We start from the raw sequence: 12,936 nt of genomic DNA, 5'->3' as shown, positions 1-12,936 counted from the left end.
ATGGATTCCTCTGCTTTGAACTGCTTGAAGAACTTGCCTGGACTATGTATCACTTGTATGCATTGTGAACTATCTGTTGGTGTAGCGAATTGTGGTAGTGCTGGCGTATCTTTGCTGATGGTGTCACCGGTGATACAATTTTTCCAAAGGAGCTGTCAATTGGCTTGGTGTCATGGCATTTCTGTATCCTCCTCCCTTCTGCTAGTGATGGTCTAAAATTTGGGGGCCAACAGAGGTGAGGCAAAGAACCTCACCCCCCACTGGCACCAAGGCCAAATTTGGGGGCCAACAAAGGTGAGGCAAAGAACCTCACCCCCCCACTGGTGCAAAGGCCTATCCACAAGTATGGCTGTATGCTGGACTGGTAGTCAGTGACTGATATGATCTAATTGCAGTGGTACCAACCTAAGACAGGAGGCTGATGCCTAGAGGTCAGCTCATCTGATGACAGGTAAGGACCATGTGTAGTATTGGACAGCATAACAGGCACGGTCCCTAAGCCACATTGCTTGTTGTTTAATTAAACAGAAGGGGGGAGATATTGAGGGCCACAGCTGAGTCGGGATGACACATGGCATTTTTGCCAGAAGTAGTGGTTGAGAGGTGACGCCAGCAAGTTCTCGTGGAGTTCCCGTTGAGTTTCAGTTGAGCTCTCACGGGGATTCCCAAAGAGTTCCCATTGGTTGGGGAAGTGCTGGAGGAGGGATATTTCCGGCTGCTGGTTCCTGGACGAGCCACGTGGCATTTGGGAGAATTCCCGGGGAGCATGTGTGGAGTGTGCTGGTGGAGTTCAGAAATAAATTTGTTCCTGTTTCAGTGGCTCGTGATTTGTGCCCAGCCAGACTGCAGCAGCAAACAGGGTCATGTCTCCCAGAGACAGGTAGCACCCATAGCCAATAAGAAAATAACTTCTGTCTTGGGCTGGGGATGTGGCTCAAGAAATAGCGTGCTCGCCTAGCATGGGTGAGGCACTGGGTTCGATTCTCAGCACCACATAAAAATGAAATAAAGATATTGTGTCCACCTAAAAAACTAAAAAAATAAATACTTTAAAATAAATAAATAAATAAGATAACTTCTGTCTTAAGAGAATACTGTTTTGTAACTTATAAATTTATCTTGCAACTTTAGGATGAAGGAAGAACATCTGATATGACAGTCTCCTGGAAATTGATTTTTTTAAAAAATTAGAATAAGCTAGTTTGTAGAAGAAAGGTCTATTTGATAGTGGGCTAAAAGTGATCACATGGGCCCTGTTTTATTTCTTATAAATTAGTAGTTAAAATGAAGGACGATGCACATTAATTTTTGGTGCTATTCATCCACACCAGTTAGAAAACCCTAATAATTTATTCTGAGGTGAAGAGATATACTGGCATAAGCTTTAAGAACAGACAGAGGAAAAAGGTCCATGCATATACAAAAAACTAATGGGATCTAAATCATCTACAGTTCAGAAGTCCTTTGGGACAAAACTATAGAAAAAAAATCAGGAAGTAAGAAAGTCCAAAGCCAAAGACCATCTGATAAAACAGGCAGCCATTTAGTTGAGTATTCTATTCTGTGACTTCTCATAACCTGCCAATCTAAAAATATTATAGAAAGTATTATTTATAAGTAATATTTTCCCTTGCTGAGTTGAACATGAGGGGCATGACTGAAGAGAAGCATTTCAGCCAATAGATGTCATACTTTGCTCATGGATAGGTAACAGTATTTGTGTAACTGAGAAAAGACTGGGTTGTAGTCTTTCTCCCAGTGGGAAGCTAGTGAATGCTATCAGGAGGTCACTTTCTTAGTAGGAAAAGTTACATATCTGGGATGTGTTCCTAGTACACAAGTGTCTTTGGAAAAGGCACTAAAATGACCAAACACATCTGTTATGGTTTAGATATGGGGTGTCCCTTAAAAGCTCATGTATGAGACAATGCAAGAGGGTTTAGAGGTGCAGTGACTGGGTTATGAAAGGTTTGATCTAGTCGGTCCATTAATGCACTGATAGAAATTAACCGGGTGGTAACTGTAGACAGGAAGGGTGTGGCTGACATAAGTGAGTCACTGGGGTGTCTCATTGGGGTATATATTTTGTCCCTGAAGAGCCGACCTTATCAGTCTGTGTCTGTCTCTCCCTCACCCTCTCCCTTTCCACCTCTCCCCTTCCTTATTATCATGTTCTGAGCTTCTTTCCTCTTCCCCATCCTTCTGCTATGATACCCTTCCTCATCTTGGGCCCATCTCTCCCCTTCCTTATTATCATGTTCTGAGCTTCTTTCCTCCTCCCCATCCTTCCGCTATGATACCCTTCCTCATCTTGGGCCCACAGCAAGGGAGTTAGTCATCTTTGGACTAAGACATCTGAAACCATGAGCCCCCAAATAAATTTTTCCTCCTTTATAATTGTTTTTGTCACCACAGGGGGAAAAAAAAGCTGACTAAAACAATTTTCATCTTTCTCCTCCAGGTCTGTTTTTTGGAGGCTTTGAAAAGCAATTCAACACTACTTGGAAAAACAAATCAACAACCAAAAAAAATAACCAATATACATGGTCTTCACGGCTCTTTTCTCCACTCTAGCAACATCAGTGGACTGGTTCCTACAGTAATCCTGTGAAGATATAAGATGCTACAGAAAATATTGTATTTTGGGTTATAGGATAAAAATATAATGTTTTCTCTAAGACATTATAGTATTAACTATAGGTTGTTACCTATCTGTTGGGGACATGGCCCTGTTTGCTCTAATCATTATAATTTACTTTTTTCTATATTCTTGCCCCCAAAAAAACTAATGGTTTTTAGATGCCTAAGACCCCATTAGTTTATTTTATACATTGCATTTCTCCTAGGAATAAATTATCAGGCCTTGACAGTCAGTTGGAAAGGATAGTACTAAAAACTGATGTACATCTCCCTTCATTTTAGCTATTCACCTACAAGAAATTGCTTAGAGCACACTAGCTCAAATTCAAGGAAAGGTTTTATATGCTTTACTTCACTTCCACACATGCTTTTCTTCTTAATTCTTTGATTATTGGACTTTTTCTGGTCTGCTTATTAAACACTCCATGCACTGTGAAGAGTTTTTTGGTACTATTCCCTTTGCTCTCAGGCTCTGATTCTTTATGTATGATATCCTGGTTTTCCCAGAACACTGACCTCACAGACTTGTTGACAGGTGTCTGTACATGTTTCCCTAGCCCTCTTCATGTATCCCTAAAATTCCAGGACAGGACAAACCTCAGGATTTAATAAGGAAAGGCTTATCAGATATTAGGTGATAAAATCTTTAGTATTTATGTTTTGCCAAGTAGTCTCAAAACAATTGTTTAATTGCCCCAGTATTTGCAACAATTATTCTTATGCTACCTGTCTCAGATACCTTCCACAAAGGGGTCATAATACTGTCTGTATATTGTTGTTAGCCCAGTTTCTGTTCTTGTAGACATCCAATTCTTATTATAGCAGAATAACTTTGGTTAATGTCTGTACCCATCATTACACACTACTTCAGGCACTGCATCTGGACTGTGCACATTTTTCATAATTACAGAGCTGGATGATAAGGCTCATCATCCACAAGGCACAGGACCAGCGGAACCCTTCTTTCCCCATTCTCTCCAGTGGGATTTCTTATAAAGTTTGAATCTGCTTCCAAATAGCCTGAATGGAGAGCTGCAGTGTTTCTCTGAGTCCTGACAAGGCTAATAGCTTCACCATGGAGCTGTACAGTTCTAAGTCCTTCAGCCGCCTTTAGGAGTATGTCTTTCTGTCTCTCTTGCTGTGAGTTGGCTTTAGGAACACCAAAAGTATGTGGAATTGACTGAGTAAACTATTACAAAACTATTTTTTCCCTTTGTCTGGCTGCCTTTGTGTTCTTTTTGAGAGCCCAGTTTTGCAAACTGGTCACACCATTTCTCAATCATGTGCTGGGGTAAAAAAGTTACAGAATGCATTTGTGAATGCCACTCTATAGTATACTTTTTTATATAATCTGGTGGCTGCTGACCTGCCCTGTTAAGGAACTGGGTATTCCAGAAATGAGGTTAGAATTGCTAAAGTCAGAAAAAAAATCTTCCCTTTTACTTTGACCTTGAAAAATACAATCCACTGTAGAGGATATGTCAGTGGATATGAACACACAGTGTTCAGAAATCTGAGATGAAGCATTGTCCTTGGAGTTCACTAATGAGCCTGACAAAGATAAGTTAGAATAGCCAGGTCTTGGGCAAATATTTTGTTTCAGGGTAAAACCTCAGTGCTTTGATTCATGTCACTACTTTTGCCCATCTCAATCCCCATGCCCAAACTCTATTTTATTCTGATGGGATAAAATAAATTTTATTCCCTCGATTTGCTAAGACTTAGGCCATTGGAGACAATCTTCCTCTTTACATAAGAGACCAGCTTCACAGCTGGTTTTATATTGTTTCTTTGAATGAGTGCTCCTGAGATAGCTCAGTGTGCAGTCTTGGTCACCTGAAGTGGGCTCTGAGCAGAAGCAATGTGTCTTTGAACTCTTGAGAGTATCTGCTGTGTTTGGCGAGGAATATCCAGATAAATCTGCATTGAAGGGTTAGTTCTAGGAATGATACTGGTAAAGCATATGACTATAAGATACCACAGAAATGGTCACTGGCTTGGATTTACTGAAAGGTGTCAATTTCCTTCATTACCAGACAAGCTTTTATTTTTTTTTAGTTGTCAATGGATCTTTATTTTATTTATTTATATGTGGTGCTGAGAATCGAAGCCAGTGCCTCACACAAGCTAGGCAAGTGCTCTACCACTGAGCCACAACCCCAGCCACAAGCTTTTATTCTTAATGATCTGATTTAAATGGTATTTTCCTTGTTGACATAGTGCCTGTAACTAAACTTGTCTTACTCATTTCCTTCAGGGTTTAATTCTTGTTCAGATAACCTACATCATTTTGAGATACAATAGCATTACAACTACATTTACATAACTTTTTCTGATAAAATTCCTTAATATAGGAAAGTTTTGAGTTTAAGGAGTCAGTGTTGGTTTCTGAGCATCAGTGGTACTGGCCACAAAGTTTCTGGAGCATCTGCCACAGTTGTGGACAGGTAGCTGGGTCTACAAATGCCAGATGGAGCCTTGGCATATCTCTCCCCTGTGTGATCTTTCTGTACTTTATTGAAATATTCACCAGCTTAAATTCAAGAGGTTCTTTCATTTGAATGTCTGCCACAGTCCAGCTGCAGCAAAATAACCGGGGGGTGACGAGCAACTTGTGTACATTGATACAGCAGGAGTGGAAGCCGTTTATTATAGGACCACAGAGGTATTTATACATTCCACACAGCTTATCTAATTAACATAAACTAGATACATCAGTCAACCAATAAGGAGTCTCCACACTTAATGGCTCGCAGTCAACCAATAAGGAATCTCCACATTTAATGGCTCCATGGCATTACTTCACAAACCACTCCCTCTGGCATTTAGCCAGGCACCATCCAGACTTGTTTACAGACTCTAACATTTCTCTGGCAAAATGCCAGGCGCCATCCTGACTTGTTTACAGACTCTAACAAATGTCTTCATGTTTAGAGTGATCTAAGTCAAAACCATTCAGGGTTAAAAGAGTTTCCAGCTGAAGCTGGCCAAGGTCATAGTCATTGAAGGTTAAGATAAAATCCTTGTTTCTGCTACACTGACCATTCTACATCATCCTATTTTCCAAGCTATCATAGGAGGAGTTATTCAGTTGGAAGCTAGAGATATCTGTCAAAAAATCGAACTATGATAAGCATTTTTACTTACCACAAGTATATTCTGTGTTGTCTTCAAACTACAGTTAGTTCAATGCTCTGTTTATATACAGTATTCAAGTTCCCACTCTCAAGAATGAAATAATCACAATGTTTCTAACTATTAATACAGCAGAAAAAAAAACCTGTTGAGGTATAAATGATTCATTTCAGTTCACAAGGAAATGGGCTATCTTGGGGGTAAGATTTTCTTAAATCAATAAACACAAGTAAATATTTATTCTCAGGGACATTCTCTTTTATGTCATATCTTACTAAAACTTCTCCCAAGAGGGAAATAATTTCGTCCCCAAATATCCTATAAGCAATTTCTAATCATAAATTGCATAAGCAGGTAAGCCTATGAAAAAGAAAAAGATGAAAGTGTTACCTTTCATTTAACCTGTTTACAAAGCACATTTCATATATGAATCCTGATTTTAACAAAATTCACAAAAACTTAGAGAAATAATTCTATCTTAAAAGTATATAAAAGTATGATTTTTGTGTATTTAAAAAAAATACAAAAGTTTCCCCTAAAAAAAAAAAAAATATGCTGCTTTCAAGAGCAGTTTGGGTGTAGAAGTAAATTTTAATCAGTGGAGTAAAGTTCTAATTTGAGCCTTGGACTTTGTCTTCAAAATTAGGATAATTTCAAGTATTCTCCATAGAGTGTTTGGGGTGAAGAAATATACTTTGCTAGTAAACTGTATAAAGTGTCAATAAATCAAGACATATGAAAAGTACTGCTCATGTAAAGGGCAGCTTGTCATAAGCTTGAGAAGAGGGCTCTTCTTTGGGTATATGATAAAGACAGGAGGTAGCCAAAAAGAAGTTGTTTTTCCTGACTAGTTGATATCCATTCATTGCTTTCTACTATTCTCCCAAACGGGAGGTACATGAGGAAGAGAAAAGAGTTTGCTAGAGCTTTGTGCCTGCATTGAGATATACTGCAAACTTGTTGTGTTTCTTGCCCTGATAACTGAGAATAAAAGGGAGGAGAAATGTTGGGACCAAAGGGAAGTGATATCTCCAAACCCCTTCATAACAATCAGATGTTGTAGCAGTGCAATTTCAAGCAACAACTGCATCATCATCACCCCCATTTTTAGATGAGGAAATTGTATATCTGGCAGGAGATGGGACTGAGAATTTAACTTTGGCTCATCTAATTCCAAAGTTCTTAGGATGTGTGTTTAAACAACTATTTTCTTATCAGTCTATGATGTGAGTCAGTCCTGCTTATTAGCCTCCTTAAAGGGAAAAGTTGTTTTATAAAAAAATCTGCTATGGCTTGGCATTATTTCCTGAGCTTCAGGAGTCCTATTGAGAAAGTCATTGCCTGACCCTAAAAGCTGGAGTGTTGGTTCTACATTTTCTTCTAGGAGTTTCATAGTTTCTGGTCTAATGTCAATGTCTTTGATCCATCAGCAAAATATTTTTAAACTCTTCTAACATGGATATAACTTTAACAGTTTTCATCATTTTAATAGACGTGTTTATAAAATGTAAATATTCTAGAAGTATTTTTGAGACTTGCCAATTAGAATAATTACCTTTGAATTGTATTTATCTTCTCTTTATCATTTCCTTGAGTCATTACTCAGACCCATGATCATGGAGATCTGATGAAAAAAATATTTCCTGACTATTTCATGGGAAATCCTTCAACAGATAAAAATGAAAATTTTTAAATCATTATTGTCATTTGAAATATGTAGTAGAGAAATTAGAAAACATTCTTTGAAACGTTATATCTTCTGTTTTTTGAAGTATGTGTAGATTTAGGCCAACTCCCCACTAATTTCTGCATGTAGAACATTTGCTCTGGTTCCTGTCTCACAATAAAACAGGAGATATTGGAGGTCTGTATTATGGTGGTGAAAGTAAAAGACAATCTTTTAGGGCTGAAAACTGCTTTTCATATAGTTTAGCAAAGTAGTACAACATATTAAGATCTGGCAGTAAACCACACTAAACCTTCCCCCCTCTTCCTTAAACAACTAGTTCAAGGAAAGGCCCCAAGATATCTCTGAGGCTCATAATCTGGCAATATTCATTCTATCATTCTTAATGTGTTTGTCATACATATGAAGCAATGTTTGATGTGCTTGAGATTAAAAAAAAAGTCTATAAAACAAAATCCCTATAATTTGAGAACATTATGTTCCAGTGGTACTGAGGCAGAAATGCATCAAGTTGTTTAGTGTTTCCCCTATTCCCCATAGAATGCCTCTCATATATTTCAGGAGATAAAGCATCTAAGTGATGACTGAGTTCTGGGAATCTGAAGCTGCACCCCATGTCTGATGTACATTGAGTAACATGTTCACGGTATATTATCTTTTCCTGAAGATCCCATTCTGCTCAGAATCATGGGCAGGGTCATGTCATTAAACCAGGATATAACCCAGTATTTGGTGTTTGGATTTGTTAACTAAAAGCTTACAGTAAACTAAATTTGGTCCTGGTCTTTTACAGTTGATTATGTCCAGCTCACTCTATTGCTTTTGAGTTGATATTAAGAAGGCCAGGCTTGTGTTCTTGTTTTCCCCTCAGTAAACTGCAGGCAGAGAGAAGTTAGTGTCTCAGCACTGTATCAAAGGTTGGTTAGCCCCTTGAACATTTCCTGCTTACAGAATAGAGGCTGGTGAAAATCTGCAACTGGGCAATTTTAACTTGCTACAACCAAATCAGGAATATTATCTATGTGTCTTATAAAGGCAACAGGCAATTTGTTACTTATATCTCATGTTTATATTATTCATATGGAAGGTGAGGTAGCTTATAGTTATCATTTCCTAATTATGTGGCCATTTACCCCCTGCTTTGAGCATTTCTGGAACAGGGATGGACCAAGCACTTCTCTGTGCACACACACATATATTAAACATGTCCCAGTCATCTGAAGAGGCCATTACTGAATTCTCACTATGTGTCATATGGTCAAATATTAATGGGGGACAACAGAAGGCCATTCACCTCTAATTAAGATGCCCAAATCATTTTAAGAGATTCTTTGTTGTCATGTCATTCTATTACCATAATTTTTTTAAATATTTATTTTTTAGTTTCAGGTGGATATCATATCTTTATTTTATTTTCATGTGGTGCTGAGAATTTAACCCAGTGCCTCACACATGCTAGGTAAGCACTCTACCACTTGAGCCACAATCCCAGCCCATCTATTACCATAATTTTTAACAGTGGCTTATAAATATGAATGTGGAGTGATTCAAATCTTCCCCCCTTTTATTATATGTTCCAGTAAAAATGGATCTTGATATTTATGATTCAGAATTATCATCAAAAATTTACATTTGGGGCGGGTGGTACAGTTATTTAGTTTTCTTTATAATTCCATACCACTTTTAGTAACCACACCCATTTTTGAAGTCAGGCTTAAAAGAGGCAAATCTGTTATTTTAAAATGGTGTAATGACAATAGCTCTCTTATTAAATCTTAGTAGAAAACCCACTTATGATCTGAGAAAAACATCATTAAATATTAAACCTACACTTTAAAGATAATAACTTGTAACATCTGATTGTGCTGTTCAAAGAAGAAACCATCCAAGTTGGATTTATTTGAGATTCATTATCATATTTTCTTCTAACTTTGAGAGAAACATCAAAATCCATATTTTCTGGGGTCCCTGGAGTACTATGGGCTGAGCGTGGGGACTGATGCTTCATGGGGAAGCAGCTCCAAGCCCTGTAATGTTACCGTTTGTATTTTCGGTCCTTGCTTCTGGGACAAGTTAACACACACTTAGTGGCTTAAAACAGCAGAAGCTCATTGCACACTTTCAGAAGTCAAAAGGCCCACATGGCCCACAGAAGCCAAAAAGCCCAGGACAGGGACAGAAGCTCCAGGGGAGGTTCTGTGGTCTTGATTTTCCGGCCTGAATAATCCAGGGTCACCTCCCTATCTGGAGATCATCTGAGGAGCAGCCTTCTCCCATCTGCTTCCTACACCCTCTCTGCCATGTAAAGCAACACACTTATGGGGTTTGAGGAGCAGGACATGGATATGTTAAGTTTAGGGTCTTCCCAACTCACCACTGGAGTTTCAGCAATGTCCACTCCACAGACAGTGGCCAAATCTTTACTGTATGCCAGATGCTTTGTCTTGGGGACATCAGAGAGCAAAGCCTAGGGACACCCCTGCCCTTAAGGTCCTACTTCAGGATAATTCCCAAATACAGATGCAGGTACATGAGGAAGAAGGGTCATGAGGGAGCAGGCTGAGTGTAGGAGAGCAAGCCCAGGAGTGAGGTGGGGTCTGGAATGAAGGGCAGGGGCTTTCTGCAAGGTGAGATCAGAGCTGCCTTCTGAAGGGACAGTGGCCTGCTGATGACCTTCTGTTGATAATCAGAGGTTGTGATGACCCATGGTAACCAGGTTTTTCATGAAGTTTTTCCAGTCAGTAGTAAAATTAGAAAAACTAGAGAAACAGGGAAAAAAGAGTAAGCCTAATGATCAGCTCATACTAGCTCATAACCAGCATCAGCTCTCCCCTAACCTTGATAATGACTAACCACATGCGACAGACACATGGATTGCATCAAGGTGGAATAACATAGCCAACAAAAGATCAGGGTTGTCAACCTGTGTTCCTGTGCAGAAGTGTCCCCCAGAGACATGCAAACTGGCCTGCCCCACCCATGACCATGTGACAACTGCACACAAACAAGGTTACTTTTTGTCCCTACCTAGGAACCCAGCAAAGCACATGTTTACCAGGTGGCCTCTCTTGGCCACATGGAGTCTTCTAGTTATTGCTTAGGGCTATTGAGATGAAAATATGGGACACAACATAGGACCCCACCCAGGAGAAGCAAAGCAGTCTCTCCAGGGGGGAGTCTCCCTCCCCCCATGAACAGAAGTTTCTGTGGGGCAATTTGGCATGAGGCCTTGACCCCTGCAGGCATCCACCCTTCTGAGGACCTGAACTAGGGCTGCTCTCCTTTGGACTAATCTTGGACCTCCAGCCAGTTCCCAGATTTTTGGCATACAACTTTTCACAAACTAGATCAGGGAAGGAGGGAGGAACAATTCCAGGGCTACCTCCAGAGACAGATCACGGAATAGTCTTGTGGATGGGCTCTCCTCTCACCCCATTTCTCAGGTAGAGCCAAGGACTCGGCAGCGGAGGTCCCAGGACCTTGTTCCTTGGGTACATCCCTATGTATAATGGCCTTAATCTCCTCTCCTAGCTAGCGCAGGAGGCTGACTGGCATTCCTTCCAAAGCCCACACTCATGAATCCCTCAGCACTAAGGCTGGGCTAGCCACACTGGAGGCAGAATTAGCATCAGGAGAAAAATCAGCAGTGCATGGACTGTGGGGGAGGCTGCTTCCAGGAGGGCCTGATCCTTGGTACAGCCTGCGTGTCCTGACTCTGCTGCGCCAACACAGCACGTGCAAGGGCTTACAGGATCACTGGCAGTCAGTTAAGGACCTGAAAGTTTCTTTTAGCAGGTCATTAATGTGCAAAGTGGCTAAGAAGGCTCTAAAATCATACAGAACTTGATTCTTCATTTTTGCATTTACTGTTCAACAAAGCTATGGTCTAGCACCCATCCCTTATCTCACCCCATACCCACAACAGCAACTCAAGTGAACATCCCCCTCTCCAAGGACAATTGATGACACATAGTCAATCACAAGCCTTCCTGGGAATTTCTAGACCAAAACAAGAGCCAAGACTCTTCCCTTCAGGGAACAACACCTGTGGCAGCCCAGGTGCCACACCCCTCCCTTCTGGGGAGTGACACCTGACATAGTCCAGTTCCAAGGTTCTGCTGATTTCTCTTATAACCAAACCACCTCTAGCTGCATGGGCTGCTGGAGTCCCCCTCTCCACCCCCGATTAGTTTTACAGCATCCTTCTGGCTCTGAGAGCCATCTCTCCTCTGCAAAATCCTCTCCGGCATGTTTAGTGGGAACCCCCACTCCCTCCTGTAGCCCTGGATAGTGGCAGCAATCATTATGGCCCCCAGGATGCAGGGTCACATTCAGTTTGCTATTTTCACAGACAGGCAAAGTTCTAGTGGCTTTCCTTGCCCTTTTGTAAGTAGTGGCCCTTCCTCTGTGGACCAGAGAATCAATGTTCTGCCAGTTGCCAGAGAGTCAATTTCTATTAATTTAGGAACTGTTGAAAAAAAATCACGAGGTGGGTCTGAGCAATGACTTGGGCCACTGTGAGATGACCTGAGTAAAACCCTGTACCTCTGCTGACCTCCAAGGGCCCCTAACCTTACTGGACGACCACCCAAGCATTTGGAGTCAGAGGGATTAATGTCAGTTCAGAACCAGATTGAGTAACTCCTGAGAAGTCTGAGTAGGTCCTTTCAGGGAGGGGACAATAGCTACAGTTGCTGTGAGGAAGACCAGGGTCTGTGTGCTCAGCTAGGGCCATGCAGTGAGTCTCCCTCCCCACCCCTGGGCCCAGAGCTTCGTCTAGTTTTGGAGGCTTTGTCTGACTCTGTCTTGGTGACTCATGTCACACTTCTGTTCAGCAGACCTGAGCTTAGATCTGTTGCCCAAATATTTGCCAAACTGGCTCTGCTAAAACTTGCAAAGGAATACTAACATCTGTCTGCAGCCCACACAAGGCATCTGTACTCTGCCAAGGGGCTGGCAGGGCTCTGCCTGGCCTGTCTGTTCCTCTCCAGCTCCTCTGTCCACAGCTTGTCTCCTGTGGCTACTCTGCCTCCCCGACTACTGGTCAGTGGCCTCCTCACTGGCCCTAGCTCTGTTTTGCTCAGCTCTTCAGCAAGGCCTTCCTGCATACACTGGGACTTTCTTCCTGTCCTCCATATTCCCATCCCTCTGTTATGTTTTACTTTTTAATAAAAACCTTATTATGACCACATCTACCACCTACTGTCACGATTTAGCTGCTCATAGCCTGTCTCCCTCATGAAGTTCATTCTGCATGCACTCATAACTGTTTCCTGAATTAATTAGCAAGATTGTCAGTGCTCTGTCCCTTGCCTGATCTCTAAGAGCCCCTACCCTTCCTAGAGCACCACCCTGGCAGTTGAGATCCTCACTGTGCTCTGACCTAGTGACAATCACGGAAGTTAGTCAGCCCTGCAATTCTGATTTGAAGAAACAGAAGAGGTGATTGGAAAAACAGGGTATTTTGTATTGTC

The 12,936-nt window shown here is 41.1% G+C and overlaps 1 pseudogene; it reads right to left on the bottom strand.

The window, feature by feature from the left end:
- Positions 1-3,476: 3,476 nt before the first annotated feature.
- LOC124076939 (rho GTPase-activating protein 20-like) overlaps positions 3,477-12,936 on the bottom strand; it is a 29,994-nt pseudogene continuing 20,534 nt past the window's right edge.

This window comes from Marmota monax, unplaced genomic scaffold (genome assembly GCF_021218885.2).
Source record: "Marmota monax isolate L192 unplaced genomic scaffold, Marmota_monax_Labrador192_F-V1.1 WCK01_AAM20220418_F8-fsc00266, whole genome shotgun sequence".
NCBI classification, from domain to species: domain Eukaryota; kingdom Metazoa; phylum Chordata; class Mammalia; order Rodentia; family Sciuridae; genus Marmota; species Marmota monax.
This window is presented reverse-complemented; position numbering and strand designations above follow the sequence as displayed.